The sequence below is a fragment of the Stenella coeruleoalba genome (genome assembly GCF_951394435.1).
Source record: "Stenella coeruleoalba genome assembly, chromosome: 5".
Lineage (NCBI taxonomy): Eukaryota > Metazoa > Chordata > Mammalia > Artiodactyla > Delphinidae > Stenella > Stenella coeruleoalba.
In genome coordinates, this window is record NC_137150.1 from 95,657,333 (window position 1) to 95,671,547 (window position 14,215).

The 14,215-nt window shown below is 40.0% G+C and overlaps 1 protein-coding gene across 4 annotated transcripts in view; it reads right to left on the reverse strand.

Annotated features, from left to right (window-relative positions):
* The window catches only part of NXPE3 (neurexophilin and PC-esterase domain family member 3), a 53,339-nt gene that overhangs the window by 7,011 nt on the left and 32,113 nt on the right, over nt 1-14,215 (reverse strand). The window lies entirely within an intron of this gene.

Sequence of the window (14,215 nt, forward strand, 5' to 3'; positions counted from 1 at the left end):
CAGCGCGGACCCCAGAGACGGGCATGAGACGCTAAGGCTGCTGCTGCCGCCACCAAGAAGCCTGTGTGCGAGCACAGGTCACTATCCACACCTCCCCTCTGGGGAGCCTGTGCAGCCCATCACTGCCAGGGTCCCGTGATCCAGGGACAAGTGCCCCGGGAGAACGCACGGCACACCTCAGGCTGGTGCAATGTCACGCCAGCCTCTGCCGCTGCAGGTTCACCCCGCATTCTGTACCCCTCCCTCCCCCCGGCCTGAGTGAGCCAGAGCCCCCTAATCAGCTGCTCCTTTAACTCTGTCCTGTCTGAACGAAGAACAGACGCCCTCAGGTGACGTACATGCACAGGTGGAGCCAAATCCAAAGCTGGACCCAGGAGCTGTGTGTACAAAGAAGAGAAACGGAAATCTCTCCCAGCAGCCTCAGAAGCAGCGGATTAAATCTCCACAATCAACGTGATGTACCCTGCATCTCTGGAATACCTGAACAGACAACAAATCATCCCAAAATTGAGGTGGTGGACTCCGGGAGCAACTGTAGACTAGGGGTTTGCTTTCTGCATCTAATTTGTTTCTGGCTTTATGTTTATCTTAGTTTAGTATTTAGAGATTATTATTATTGGTAGATTTATTGATTGATTTGATTGCTCTCTTCCTCTTTTTTTTTTAATATATAGATATATATTTTTTTCCTTTTTCTCTTTTTGTGAGTGTGTATGTATGCTTCTTTGTGTGATTCTGCCTGTATAGCTTTGCTTTTACCATTTGTCCTAGAGTTCTGTCCATTTTTCTGTTGTTTTTTTTTTTAGTATAATTTTTAGCACTTATCATCATTGGTGGATTTGTTTTTTGGTTTGGTTGCTCCCTTCTTTCTTTCGTTTTTTTTATTACTTTTTAATTTTTTTATTTTTAATAATTACTTTTTAATTTTTTATTTTAATTCTTCCCTCCTTCCTTCCTTCCTTCCTTCCTTCCTTTTTTCTTCCATCCATCCTTCCTTTCCCTCTCTCTCTCTCTTTCTTTCTTTCTTTCTCCCTTTTCTTCTGAGCCGTGTAGCTCACAAGTTCTCAGTGCTCCGGCTGGGTGTCAGGCCTGAGCCTCTGAGGTGGGAGAGCCGAGTTCACGACATTGGTCCACCAGAGACCACCCAGCCCCACGTAATATCATCAGTCACTGAGAGCTCTCCCAGAGATCTCCATCTCAACGCTAAGACCCAGCTCCACTCAACGACCAGCAAGCTACAGTGCTGGACACCCTATGCCAAACAACTAGCAAGACAGGAACACAACCCCACCCATTAGCAGAGAGGCTGCCTAAAATCATAATAAGGTCACAGACACCCCAAAACACACCACCGGACACAGTCCTGCCCATGAGAAAGACAAGATCCAGCTTCAACCACCAGAACACAGGCACTAGTCCCCTCCACCAGGAATCCTACACAATGTACTGAACCAATCTTACCCACGGCGGGCCAACACACCAAAAACAACGGGAACTACGAACTTACAGCCTGTGAAAAAGAGACCCCAAACAGAGTAAGTTAGGCAAAATGAGAAGACAGACAAACACACAGCAGATGAAGGAGCAAGCTAAAAACACATCAGACCAAACAAACAAAGAGGAAATAGTCAGTCTACCTGAAAAAGAATTGAGAGTAATGATAGTAAAGATGATCCAAAGTCTTGAAAATAGAATGGAGAAAATTCAAGAAAGGTTTAACAAGGACCTAGAAGAACTAAAGAGCAAAAAAACAATGATGAACAACACAATAAATGAAATTAAAAATTCTCTAGAAGGAATCAACAGCAGAATAACTGACACAGGAGAACACATAAGTGACCTGGAAGATAAAATAGTGTAAATAACTACTGCAGAGCAGAATAAAGAAAAAACAATGAAAAGAATTGAGGACAGTCTTAGAGACCTCTGGGACAACAGTAAACGCACCAACATTCGAAATATAGGGGTCCCAGAAGAAGAAGAGAAAAAGAAAGGGACTGAGAAAATATTTGAAGAGATTATAGTTAAAAACTTCCCTAATATGGGAAAGGAAATAGTTGATCAACTCCAGGAAGCATAGAGAGTCCCATACAGGATAAATCCAAGGAGAAACATGCCAAGATACATATTAATCAAACTATCAAAAATTAAATACAAAGAAAAAATATTAAAAGCAGCAAGGGAAAAACAACAAATAACATACAAGGGAATCCCCATAAGGTTAACAGCTGATCTTTCAGCTGAAACTCTACAAGGCAGAAGGGAGTGGCAGGACATACTTAAAGTGATGTAAGGGAAAAACCTACAACCAAGATTACTCTACCCAGCAAGGATCTCATTCAGATTCGACAGAGAAATTAAAACCTTTACAAACAAGCAAAAGCTAAGAAAATTCAGCACCGCCAAACCAGCTTTACAACAAATGCTAAAGGAACTTCTCTAGGCAGGAAACACAAGAGAAGGAAAAGACCTTCAATAACAAACCCAAAACAATTAAGACAATGGTAATAGGAATATATATATCGATAATTACCTTAAATGTAAATGGATTAAATATTCCAAGCAAAACACATAGAAGTGGCTGAATGGATACAGAAACAAGACCCATATATACACTATCTACAAGAGACTCACTTCAGACCTAGGGACACATACAGAATGAAAGTGAGGGGTTGGAAAAAGATATTCCATGTAAATGGAAATAAAAAGAAAGTTGGAGTAGCAATTCTCATATCAGACAAAAGAGACTTTAAAATAAAGACTATTACAAGAGACAAAGAAGGACACTACATAATGATCAAGGGATCAATGCAAGAAGAAGATATAACAATTGTAAATATTTATGCACCCAACATAGGAGCACCTCAATACATAAGGCAAATGCTAACAGCCATAAAAGGGGAAAGCGACAGTAACACAATCATACTAGGGGGCTTTAACACTCCACTTTCACCAATGGACAGATTATCCAAAATGAAAATAAATAAGGAAACACAAGCTTTAAATGATACATTAAACAAGATGGACTTAATTGATATTTTGAGGACATTCCATCCAAAAACAACAGAATACACTTTCTTTTCAAGTGCTAATGGAACATTCTCCAGGACATATCCTATCCTGGCTCACAAATCAAGCCTTGGTAAATTTAAGAAAATTGAAATTGTACCAAGTATCTTTTCTGACCACAACAATATCACACTACATATCAATTACAGGAAAAAATCTGTAAAAAGTACAAACACATGGAGCCTAAACAGTACACAACTTAATAACCAAGAGATCACTGAAGAAATGAAAGAGGAAATCAAAAAATACCTAGAAACAAATGACAAAACATGACGACCCAAAACCTATGGGATGCAGCAAAACCAGTTCTAAGAGGGAAGTTTATAGCAATACAATCCTACCTCAAGAAACAAGAAACATCTCAAGTAAACAACCTAACTTTACACGTAAAGCAATTAGAGAAAGCAGAACAACAACAACAACAAAAAAACCCAAGTTAGCAGAAGGAAAGAAATCATAAAGGTCAGATCAGAAAAAAATGAAAAAGATATGAAGGAAAGAATAGCAAAGATCAGTAAAAGTAAAAGCTGGTTCTTTGAGAAGATAAACAAAATTGATAAACCATTAGCCAGACTCATCAAGAAAAAAAGGGAGAAGACTCAAAGCAACAGAATTAGGATTGAAAAAGGAGAAGTAACAACTGACACTGCAGAAATACAAAGGATCATGAGAGATAACTACAAGCAACTATATGCCAATAAAATGGATAACCTGGAAGAAATGGACAAATTCTTAAAAAAGCACAACCTTCTGAGACTGAACCAGGAAGAAATAGAAAATATAAACAGACCAATCACAAGCACTGAAATTGAGATTGTGATTAAAATCTTCCAACAAACAAAAGCCCATGATGAGATGGCTACACAGGCGAATTCTATCAAATATTTAGAGAAGAGCTAACACCTGTCCTTCTCAAACTCTTCCAAAATATAGCAGAGGGAGGAACACTCCCAAACTCATTCTATGAGGCCACCATCACCCTGATATCAAAACCAAACAAAGATGTCACAAAGTAAGAAAACTACAGGCCAATATCACTGATGAACATAGATGCAAAACTCCTCAACAAAATACTAGCAAACAGAACCCAACAGCATATTAAAAGGATCACACACCATGACTAAGTGGGATTTATCCCAGGAATGCAAGGATTCTTCAATATATGCAAATCAGTCAATGTGATAGGGACTTTCCTGGTGGTGCAGTGGTTAAGAATCTGCCTGCCAATGCAGGGGACACAGGTTTGAGCTCTGGTCCAGGAAGATCCCACATGCCGCGGTGCAACTAAGCCCGTGCATCACAACTGCTGAGCCTGCACTCTAGAGCCCGCGAGCCACAACTACTGAGCCTGCGTGCCACAACTACTGAAGCCCACACACCTAGAGCCCATGCTCTGCAACAAGAGAAGCCAATGCTGCAATGAGAAGCCTGTGCACCACAACAAAGAGTAGCCCCCGCTCACCACAACTAGAGAAAGCCCATGCCCAGCAATGAAAATCCAACGCAGCCAAAATCAATCAATCAATCAATCAATGAAATAAACCATATTAACAAATTGAAGGAGAAAAACCACATGATCATCTCAACAGATGCAGAAAAAGCTTTGGACAAAATTCAACACCCATGGGCTTCCCTGGTGGCGCAGTGGTTGAGAATCTGCCTGATAATGCAGGGGACACGGGTTCAAGCCCTGTTCGGGAGGATCCCACATGCCGCGGAGCAACTAGGCCCGTGTGTCACAACTACTGAGCCTGCGCGTCTGGAGCCTGTGCTCCACAAGAGAGGCCGTGACAGTGGGAGGCCCGCGCACCACGATGAAGAGTGGCCCCCACTTGCCACAATTAGAGAAAGCCCTCGCACAGAAACGAAGACCCAACACAGCAAAAAAATAAATAAATAAATTACTAAACTCCTTCCCCCAACATCTTAAAAAAAAAAAAAAAAAAAAACACCCATTTACGATAAAAACCCTCCAGAAAGTAGACATAGAGAGAACTTACCTCAACATAATAAAGGCTATATATGACGAACCCACAGCTAACGTTGTTCTCAATGGTGAAAAGCTGAAACCATTTCCTCTAAGATCAGGAACAAGACAAGGCTGTCCACTCGCACCACTGTTATTCAACATAGTTTTGGAAGTTTTAGCCACATCAATCAGAGAAGAAAAAGAAATAAAAGGAATCCAAATCGGAAAAGAAGAAGTAAAGCTGTCCCTATCTGCAGATGACATGATACTATTCATAGAGAATCCTAAAGATGCTACCAGAAAATGACTAGAGCTAATCAATGAATTTGGTAAAGCAGCAGGATACAAAATTAATGTACAGAAATCTCTTGCATTCCTATATACTAAGGATGAAAAATCTGACAGAGAAATTAAGGAACATTCCCATTTACCACTGCAACAAAAAGAATAAAATACTTAGGAATAAATCTACCTAAGGAGACAAGACCTGTATGCAGAAAACTATAAGACACTAAGGAAAGAAATTAAAGATGATACAAATATATGGAGAGATATACCATGTTCTTGGATTGGAAGAATCAACATTTTGAAAATGACTCTACTACCCAAAGCAATCTACAGATTCAATGCAATCCCTATCAAACTACCATTGGCATTTTTCACAGAACTAGAACAACAGATTTCACAATTTGTATGGAAACACAAAAGATCCCAAATAGCCAAATTCTTTTCTCTTGACAAAGAAAAATGGAGCTGGAGGAATCAGGCTCCTGGACTTCAGACTATACTACAAAGCTACAGTAATCTAGACAATATGGTACTGGCACAAAAACAGAAATATAGATCAATGGGACAGGATAGAAAGCCCAGAAATAAACCCATGCACATATGGTCACCTTATCTTTGATAAATGAGGCAAAAATATACAAAGGAGAAAAGACAGCCTCTTCAATAAGTGGTGCTGGGAAAACTGGACAGCTATATGTAAAAGAATGAAACTAGAACACTCCCTAACACCATACACAAAAATAAACTCAAAATGGATTAAAGACCTAAATGTAGGCCAGACACTATAAAACTCTTAGAAGAAAACATAGGCAGAAGACTCTATGACATAAATCACAGCAAAATCCATTTTGACCCACCTCCTAGAGAAATGGAAATAAAAACAAAAATAAACAAGTGGGACCTAATGAAACTTAAAAGCTTTTGCATAGCAAAGGAAACTATAAACAAGACGAAAAGACAGCCCTCTGAATGGGAGAAAATATTTGCAAATGAAACAACTGACAAAGGATTAATCTCCAAAATATATAAACAGCTCATGCAGCTCAATATTAGAAAAACAAAAAACCCAATCAAAAATTTGTAGAAGACCTAAATAGACATTTTTCCAAAGAAGGTATACAGATTGCCAACAAACTCATGAAAGAATGCTCAACATCACTAATCATTAGAAAAATGCAAATCAAAACTGCAAGGAGGTATCACCTCACACCAGTGAGAATGGCCATCATCAAAAAATCTACAAACAATAAATGCTGGAGAGGGTGTGGAGAAAAGGGGACCCTCTTGCACTGTTGGTGGGAATGTAAATTGATACAGCCACTATGGAGAACAGTACGGAGGTTCCTTAAAAAACTAAAAATTGAACTACCATATGACCCAGCAATCCCACTACTGGGGCATATACCCCGAGAAAACCATAATTCACAGAGTCATGTACCACAATGTTCATTGCAGCTCTATTTACAATAGCCAGGACATGGAAGCAACCTAAGTGTCCCTCGACAGATGAATGGATAAAAAAGATGTGGCACATATATACAATGGAGTATTACTCAGCCATACAAAGAAACAAAATTGAGTTATGTGTAGTGAGGTGGATGGACCTAGAGTCTGTCATACATAGTGAATTAAGTCAGAAAGAGAAAAACAAATACCGCATATATAACACATATGTATGGATTCTAAAAAAAAAAGGTTCTGAAGAACGTAGGGGCAGGACAGGAATAAAGACACAGACGCAGAGAATGGCCTTGCAGACACTGGGAGGGGGAAGAGTAAGCTGAGACAAAGTGAGAGAGTGGCATGGACTTATATATACTACCAAATGTAAAACAGATAGCTATTGGGAAATAGGGAGATCAGCTCGGTGCTTTGTGACCACCTAGAGGGGTGGATAGGGAGGGTGGGAGGGAGACGCAAGAGGGACGAGATATGCGGATATATGTATATGTTTAGCTGATTCACTTTGTTATAAAGCAGAAACACACCGTTGTAAAGCAATTATAATCCAATAAAGGTGTTAAAAAAGAAAAAAAAAGAAAAAAATTATTTTGGTTTTACTCCCTTCAAAGAAGATGCCCTATTTGACAGTGCATACTTAATCTTTTTTCTTAGGTATCTGCTAATGCTTTGCAGGTTCAGGGTCTAAATTGAAAAGTACACAGAATTGTAAATGCTCTTTTGGCCAATGTGATTATCAAAGAAAAATGAGGGTTAGGGTAAACACTCGCTTGGCTTATTCAAAAGCAATTTCTCAACATGCTACCAAGTGTGGCTTTACCATGTCACCACACCTTGCCCAGAGCTCCTCACTGTATCATCACATCAAGGCTGCACAGGCCAGAGAGCTCCTGAGCAGACACCTGGGGCATAAAGAAAACATTTACTGGAATGGGAATTAAAAGTGATTTTGAAGTCACAATATTTACCACAGTTAAGTCTGTAGACTCAGTAGCTGAGTCTACTGTCAAATAAGGGTCATAAAGAAACGGGTATATCATACAGGAAACAATTACCATTTCCATTCAAATGTTAATTATATTTACTATCAGAGTTAAGTCAAGCAAAGCAAATCAATTACTGAACCTGACATTAATTCTTTAAACATGCAGCGCTAGATAACAGAACATATTTTTAAAGTGAAATGTGTTTACCTACATTGCCCTCTTATGGTCAACTGGGACAAAAACATTTCCTGACTAATATGATTTCAAGCAGTCTGAAGTTGTTTAAAAAGTCAGTGTTGCTTGGAGCTCAGAATGCATTTTCACATAAGATATCTGAGATATGAAAGCCCCTTAAATCAATAATATAATTCTTAATGTACTGTACAAGTGGAATGAAAATAATTAAAAAACAAAAATGAGTTATTACTCAATTTTATGGTTGTCTTGAACATTGATGGTGAAGGAAGTTTACAGGCAGGCGATTGTAAGAGCAGATATAAAGATCTTTATGCAAAATCAGGAGGGACAGTTTTGATTATTTGCAAGTAAGGTCCCTGCTTCTCTAAAATGTCCTGGCTTAATAAATAAATAAATAAATAAATAAATAAAATAAAATAAAATAAAATGTCCTGGCTTCTCTTTAAAAGCCGACAGCTTACATTTTCCTCCAAAGGGCATCATCCCATATCATTCATTAGCCATAATAAGGGCTATTTGGACCACAAATGTGACAAAACGAGAGCGAAAAAGGCAGAGATAAATTTTCCTAAATGATCTAGAAAGAGCTGGACGAGAGGGATACTGTGTGAATTAAGGGTTGGAGGTGTGAACACAGGTCCCTTAATTTTCTGGCATGGAGTTAGAAGAACAGTGAAAGGCTGACCAAAGGGAGAACGTGGTTCATGAGGGGAAGGAAAGACAAGTCAGAGAAGAAATCGAGGCAAACAATTCCCTGGCCAGGGAACATGAGCACAGGAGTGCCCGGGCACCACCTCGGGGAGGTAAGGAGTAAGGATAGCGTGCCAAGCTCTGGGCATGCCCCGTCCAGTGCTGGGAATGTGAGGAGGTCCTAGCTACTCAGCCACCATACTGGTTTGAGTTTCCCCCCACAAAACCTTGGGAAATTGATTTTTTTCCATTCTATTTTAGTCCCCTAAAACTATGCATTTTACAAAGGAAAGATAAAAATGCTATGTGAGGTAGAAATACCTGTAGATTCAGAGAATGTTGAAAGGGACCTCAGAGAATAGCTAGTCCAAATATCTTTTAGAGGTAAAGAAAGCAAGTCAGAGTGACTTGCCAACGTTTCTCAGAGTTGAAGAGACAGGAGGTAGCAGAGATGGGACCATTTACAGAGACCTACATTTATTATTGAAATGGCTGTGGGCTTCCTTTCCCCAAATGATATCAGTTTGCTGGATGTTATGTGTAGGATGTGAGTCCTTTGATTTCCTAAGTTAATTGGACCTGGACCTTGGTTTCATTATCTGTAAAACGGACAAACTACTAGTTATTCTGAAGGGCTGTTGTGAAAATTCGATACTGTAATAGTGTGAAAGTGCAGTTGTCACAATAAGGGGCCATACTGGAATGCTGGAAATATTCTATACACTGTAAACATTCTATATCTTGATCTGGGTGGTAGTTAATTAGTTTTCTATTGCTGTGTAACAAATCACCACAAACTTAACGGCTTAAAAACAAGGGGCATTTATTTTCCCACAGTTCTGCACGTCAGGAATCTGCACGTGGCATGGCTAGGTTCTCTGCTCAGGATCTCACAGGTGGAAATCAGGATGTTAGCAGGGCTGTGTTCCTTTCTGAAGGCTCTGGAGAAAAATCTGCTTCCAAGTTCGTTCAAGTTGTTAGCCAAATTCAGTTCCTTGTGGTTATAAGATTGAGTTTCTCATTTCCTTGCTGGTCGTCAGCCAGGGAATGCCCTTCAGCTCCTAGAAGCTGCCTACATTCCCTGCCCCATGGCCTCCTTCATCTTGAAAGCCAGCAATGAAGTATCTCCCTCACATGGAATCCTTTTCACACTTTCAATCTCTTTCTTCTGGAAGAACCTGGTCCCTGTTAAGGACTTATCTGGTTAGGTCAGATCCACCCACGAAAATCTTTTTTTTTTTTTTTTTTTTGTGGTACGTGGGCCTCTCACTGTTGTGGCCTCTCCCGTTAAGGAGCTCAGACTCCGGACGCGCAGGCTCAGCGGCCATGGCTCACGGGCCCAGCCGCTCCACAGCATGTGGGATCCTCCCGGACCGGGGCACGAACCCGCGTCCCCTGCATCGGCAGGCGGACTCTCAACCACTGCGCCACCAGGGAAGCCCAATCTATCTTTTTTTAAAGTCAACTTTGTCATATAATTGAAGGGACGGGTTTATATAAGGGCATGGATCATTGGGAGTCATCTTAGAATTCACCCTACAAAGATATGTACACATGTAAAACTCCGTCGTACTGTGTGCTCTATTGCATATGAGATAAATTTCAATAAACAGAGAAAATAGTAAAAAGCTATAAAGATGTTGATATTTATCCTATTGCTATTAAATCTAGTCCTATCCTAAACTTTCAGTAAACTCCCCCAAAAATATGAGCTCTAGTTTAGTTGCTGATGAGGTTAGAAGCCATCAAGGTCCCACACCATTAGGCTATAATGGTCTGAGGACCACAGTGCAGATGCTTATGAAAATTCAGTAGTAATTCTGACACTGGAAAAGCCTGTCAGAAACCAGATGCTTGCCCTTGATAAGATAGTCTAGTCTAATTGAAAGCTGTGTTTCTTTGCTTTTGACTGGAATTATGTGTGCATGGGGGTAGCACTGGCAGCCTCAAGCAATCCACCAGACTCTAAACATGCACCTGAGAAGAGTTTTACCTTGTACAAAAATCAATTAACTAATATATAAATTATGAAGTGTCATAGGGGAAATAAAACCTTCAAAATATAGGATTCATAAGTGAAATAATATAAGTGTAAATATTATGAACACTTCCAAGGCCTGGGCAAAGAAAATATAAGATGGACCTGAAATATTCTGTGGTACCATAAAGTAAGGAAGTGCTCAAAAAAAATAAGTTAATTAATTAAAAGAATGAGAGCATGTCATGGGGAGGGGGAAGGGTGAGCTGTGACAAAGCGAGAGAGAGGCATGGACATATATACACTACCAAACATAAGGTAGATAGCTAGTGGGACGCAGCCGCATGGCACAGGGATATCGGCTTGGTGCTTTGTGACCACCTGGAGGGGTGGGATAGGGAGGGTGGGAGGGAGGGAGACGCAAGAGGGAAGAGATATGGGAACATATGTATATATATAACTGATTCACTTTGTTATAAAGCAGAAACTAACACACCATTGTAAAGCAATTATACCCCAATAAAGATGTAAAAATAAAATAAAATAAAATGGAAATAACAATCCCTGTCCTACTTATCACATTGAAAATAAAATTATAAGTGATAGATAAATGTAAGTTATTTGCATTGAATTAAAACATACGTGAATGGAAAAAAAAAAAAAAAAAGAATGAGAGCATGTCAAAAGGGCACAGAAGCCAAACTAAAAAAGTTCTCAACTACCAAAAGTGGAACAATTTGAACAACTGAATTGGATTATAATCCAAAGAATGAAATAGTCAGGAGTCTATGCTGATAAAATTAAATTAATGGTGAAGAAGGGACAACTCTTTCTTACAGAAAAATTTCAATTAATAAATGTCTTAAAAATGAGAGACAGAGCAAGTCACCATTAGAACACCACAGAAATAACTGCTGCAGGGAAGATCGAATGATGAATGCTAAAATTAGTAGGTGAAAGGTTAAGCAGAAACAGAACGTTTACATAGTCTCTGTATTCGTTTCCTGTAGCTGCTGTAACAAATTACCACAAATTTAGTGGCTTAAAACAACACAACTTTATTCTCTTACAGTTCTGAGGCCAGGAGTCCAAAATCAGTATCGCTGGGCCAACACCAAGGTGTTAGGAGAGTCACACTGTCTCTGGAGGATCTAGGGAAGAATTTGTTCCCTTGCCTTTTCTAGAGCTATATTCTTTGGCTCATGGCCCCTTTCTCCATTTCTAAAGCCAATGTCATGGCATCCTCAAATCTCTCTCTGCTTCCGTCTTCACATGGCTTTCTGTCTTCTGTATGAAATCTCCCTCTGCCTCCCTCCTAAAAGGACACTTGTGATTGCATTTAGTGCCCACTCATATAATCCAGATAATCTCCCCCACAGCTCAAAACTCTTAACTTAATCACATCTGTAAAGTTTCTTTTGCCATATAAGGTAACATTCACAAATTCAACGGATTAGGATCTGGATATATTTAGGGGCCATTATTCAGCCTACCACAGTCTCAAAGTACCTCCCCAGAATACTGAGTAAATACAAAGATAAAAATAATTAGTTTAGGGAATTCCCTGGCAGTCCAGTGGTTAGGACTCCATGCTATCACTGCTGAGGGCCTGGGTTCGATCCCTCATCAGGGAACTAAGATCCCACAAGCCGAGAGGCACAGCCAAAAAAAAAAAAAGGAAAGAAAGAAAGAAATAAAACTAATTAGTTTACAGTGGAAAACCGAGGTAGACACCACTTTAACCAAGTGATCAAGGTTAACATTGTTAGCAATACATATCAACATCATGTACCCCGTCAAAAGGATACAACATCATTTCTGTCCTATTCTTTCCAAAAATGCATAACCTCATTCCAATCAAAAGAAAACACTAGACAAACCCAAGTTTAGAGAGATTCTAAAAACTATCTGACCAATGCTCTTCAAAAGTGTCAAAGTCATGGAAGACAATAAGAGCCTGAGGATCTGTCACAGAGGAAAGACTGAGGAAACATGCAACTAAATGCAATGTGAGATCTGCACTGGATTCTGAAACAAAAAAGGACATTAGTGGAAAAACTGATGAAATCCAAATAAACTCTATAGTTTAGTTAATAACATTATATGGATGTTAAATTCTTGGTTTTGATAAGTGTTCTGTGATTTCTTAAGAAGTTAGCATAAGGGGGGACTTCCCTGGTGGTCCAGTGGTTAAGACTCCACACTCCCAGTGCAGGGGGCCTGGGTTCGATCCCTGGTCAGGAACTAAGATCCCACATACCTCAACTAGAGAGCCCGCATGCCACAATGAAGACCCAGCACAGCCAAGCAATTAATCGATTAATCAGAAATTAGCATAAGGGAAACTTGGTGAAGGCTATATGGGCACTTTGTACTATTTCCACAACTCTTCCTTAAGTCTAAAATTATCTGAAAACAAAAGATTTTAAAAAGAGAACAAAGGGAATGAAGGAATTAAGAGAGGAAGGCAGGGAGAGAGGGAAGAAGGAAGGAATTAAAGAAGGAAGAATGTGAGCCCTTCGTTTAGCATCTTTGAGTGCCCCCTGCTGGTCACTAAGGTGAATTTAGGTGAAGTTCCCCCAAGCCGGACTTCGTTGATTTATAAAGTAATTGTCCTCCTCTTTTCTTTCCAATTATTTACCTGCTCTGAGACAGTTTTATCAAAGCCAGGCTACCCTGCTCCTACTGATTCATGGTTTCTTTCTTCCTCTAAAAATCTATCAAAAGCCCCACTAGTTACTGAATCTTTCTTCTCTCTAAACCGAATGTACATCACAAACCCACAACCACTTCCTGGCTGAATCCCAAGACCTGTCAGGTGCAAGTAAACCACCCAAAGCTCCTCCCACTGGACAGCCAGGGAATCACAAGGTGGGTGAGCCAGATAACCAGGGCTGTGGAAGAGGGGGATAGATCTGGTAGTGGGACGGGGCCTCCGGAGGTGTCAGATGTGAGGATATGAAGGGTTGAGCACTACTGGGTGATCCCATGTTTACTGATATCTCGGCTGTGGGGTTAAGGGCCAGGCAGATAAAAGGTAAGCAATTTCTATTAACGATGTTTCGCATATGTACCCTCTAAAATTAGTAACTTACTGGGTTCAAGTAAATCAAATACAGCTCTTCACTAGGAAAAGATCAGGATTTCTTGTGGCACATGACAGTGAACACCAGAGATACAGACTGACAGTGTCCTGCCTGCATCTGGGCCTCAAATTTTATTTAGCCCACACAATAGTTTTAAAGTTTTTAACTGGATGCCAATGTTTTGAAATCTGGAGATATTAACATTCAAAAATTGATTTCTGGTTTTTCATGAAAAAAATCTATAGATCTGGCTATGCTGGGTCTACATTTTTGCATAGCAACAATGTTTGCATAGCAACATAGGAACTGAGCGGACACCCCCTTTAGATGGTCCTTGCTCTGCAGTTCCCCCTTTAGATGGTCCTTGCTCTGCAGTTCCCCCTTTAGATGGTCCTTGCTCTGCAGTTCCCCCTTTAGATGGTCCTTGCTCTGCAGCTCCCCCTTTAGATGGCCCTTGCTCTGCAGCTCCCCCTTTAGATGGCCCTTGCTC